This window comes from Ciona intestinalis, unplaced genomic scaffold (assembly GCF_000224145.3).
Source record: "Ciona intestinalis unplaced genomic scaffold, KH HT000485.1, whole genome shotgun sequence".
Classification (NCBI taxonomy): domain Eukaryota; kingdom Metazoa; phylum Chordata; class Ascidiacea; order Phlebobranchia; family Cionidae; genus Ciona; species Ciona intestinalis.
This window is the reverse complement of record NW_004190806.1, coordinates 1-2,218: the sequence shown is the minus strand read 5'-3', so window position 1 is coordinate 2,218 and position 2,218 is coordinate 1. Positions and strand designations below refer to the sequence as shown.

Below are 2,218 nucleotides of genomic sequence, written 5' to 3'. Positions count from 1 at the left end.
TCGCCCGTTCCCTTTGTTGAACTGCGTTCACTTGGGGCGGTGCATCGATATGAGCTTTGTCCAACGTAAGTATTGCGTCTTGTTGCTGGACACTGTTTGTCGTACTTCATATGTCCAGGTTTTCCACAGCCGTAACAGATTATCCTCGATTTCGCCCGTTCCCTTTGTTGGAACTGCGTTCACTTGGGGCGGTGCATCAATATAAGTATTGCGTCTTGCAGTGTGCAGTGTTTCATACTGAAGTGCAATTTCTAGCTTTTGAGTTGTGGTTAAATCCTGTTTATCCAGCAACACAATGCTCGCAATTTTGGTTCACAATGATGCACAACAAATTCAATAATTCTCTGCTCTTTAGTATCACCAAAACCACACAAGTTAGCTTTTGGACGTAATCTGCATATCCCATTGACTCACCGTTTCTCCTGGTAGTTGAGTCATATGGCTGAATTCCCATTTTTCAACTGCAACGTTCCTTTTTCTTCCGAAGTGTGTATTCAGCAAATTTATAACATCCTATCATCAGTCAGCGCCCTTACGAGTTTCTGAACATTTTTACCAGCTGTATAAAGCAGCATAGCTTTTTCCGTTTATCCCCCGTAATATTTGTTGCTACTATGTAGACTTCGAACTCACTTTTCCATTCCACCCACAATTCGCGGCGTCGGCATTGAACATTTTTACCAGCTGTATAAAGCAGCATAGCTTTTTCCGTTTATCTCCCGTAATATTTGTTGCTACTATAGACTTCGGACTCACTTTTCCATTCCACCCACAATTCGCGGCGTCGGCATTTCTATCATCAGTCAGCGCCCTTACGAGTTTCTGAACATTTTTACCAGCTGTATAAAGCAGCATAGCTTTCTTCCGTTCATCTCCCGTAATATTTGTTGCTACTATGTAGACTTCGAACTCACTTCTTCATTCCACCCACAATTCGGCTAAATTTGATGTACGTGCATGCACGTCAAAGTTTGATAAACCTCTTGGCGTTTCTGTATTGCCTTCGGCCATTCTCGTCGCTAGTATTCTATTACGCTTAGTATCGATCACAGCCGATGAATACAGATTCAAATGGTTTATTATGATGAAGTTACACACTTATCCGGTTACAGTATTTTTAGAATAATCTATTGTCATAATTCCATACACGAGGCGATAAGTGTTAATTTACAATCACTTAATGGCGTTAGCATTAAACCAAAACACTACAAATGTCATCAGACGAGACCCACCTGGCTTTGAACCGTAAAGGAATTCCAGAATTCGTTCCTCCTTTGACTCAACAACAACCAGTGTATTTAAATGTTTACAGTAAATCCATTTCTCTGCATCATAGGAATCATTGTTATTTCTTTTAATAAATTTATTAAGCAAGCCTAATTTTTTTAGAATTTGTCTTAAAATATAGGCCAATATAATAAATGTTAAATCACGGTATCACACAGACAAAAGATCAAATGATTTGATAAGCTGACTGAGATTGCTGTGTCTCACTGGCCTACTAATGGCTGACGCTGAGTTGGTAATTTTGGGAAGGTTTTCTGATGGCCTAGCTCCCACCCTTAGCTTCTTTTTAGTTCCACTGATCAAAATATCTTCGGTAACAGAATGCCTCACAAATACCAGCACTAAACAAAATTGATATAGCCAATAAATTTTTGCAAAGTGCCATAAAAGCTACTGGAAAAACCGAGTACTTTGAGAATGTTATCTCCAGCAGCTGCGTCTTTCATGCTTAGTAAAATATTGGTAAGACCCGTACGGTGATGTTTTTCTTCATTCGTTTTAGCTAGGCCAGGTCAATTAAACAGTAAACATAGCAGGGCACGGAACTAGGGATGCACATTACAGAATAATTAGGTATTCTAGGATATCCCAAAATACTTTATTTCGAATCTAGAATTTCGAATCTTTTTGTATTTATAGGAAAAAATAATTTTACCCACATAAGTCAGTTTATTGACTCTTTTATAGCAGCCTTGTTGGATCATGAGCTGTAAAATTATCAAAAATTGTACTATTCAAAAAATATTTTTTTTTTAATTATTAAATTTTAAAAATTGTTAATATAGTGTATGAGATGACGTGTAATGACGTCATTAAACAGAATACCGAATCCCTTAATTAGAATCGAATCTCATAGATTCGAAATTCTGTAATGTGCATCCCTACACGGAACATTATTTTTCTTGGCGTATTTCCTTGACCACTGCATCCC

The 2,218-nt window shown here is 37.9% G+C and overlaps 1 long non-coding RNA gene across 1 annotated transcript; it reads right to left on the bottom strand.

The window, feature by feature from the left end:
* Window positions 1–479: 479 nt before the first annotated feature.
* LOC113475438 lies at window positions 480–1,859 on the bottom strand. The gene is made up of 2 exons (XR_003397194.1): window positions 774–1,859; window positions 480–513 (listed from the first exon to the last, which is right to left on the bottom strand). It is a non-coding gene; the product is annotated as an uncharacterized LOC113475438 (long non-coding RNA).
* Between the last annotated feature and the right edge of the window lie 359 nt (window positions 1,860–2,218).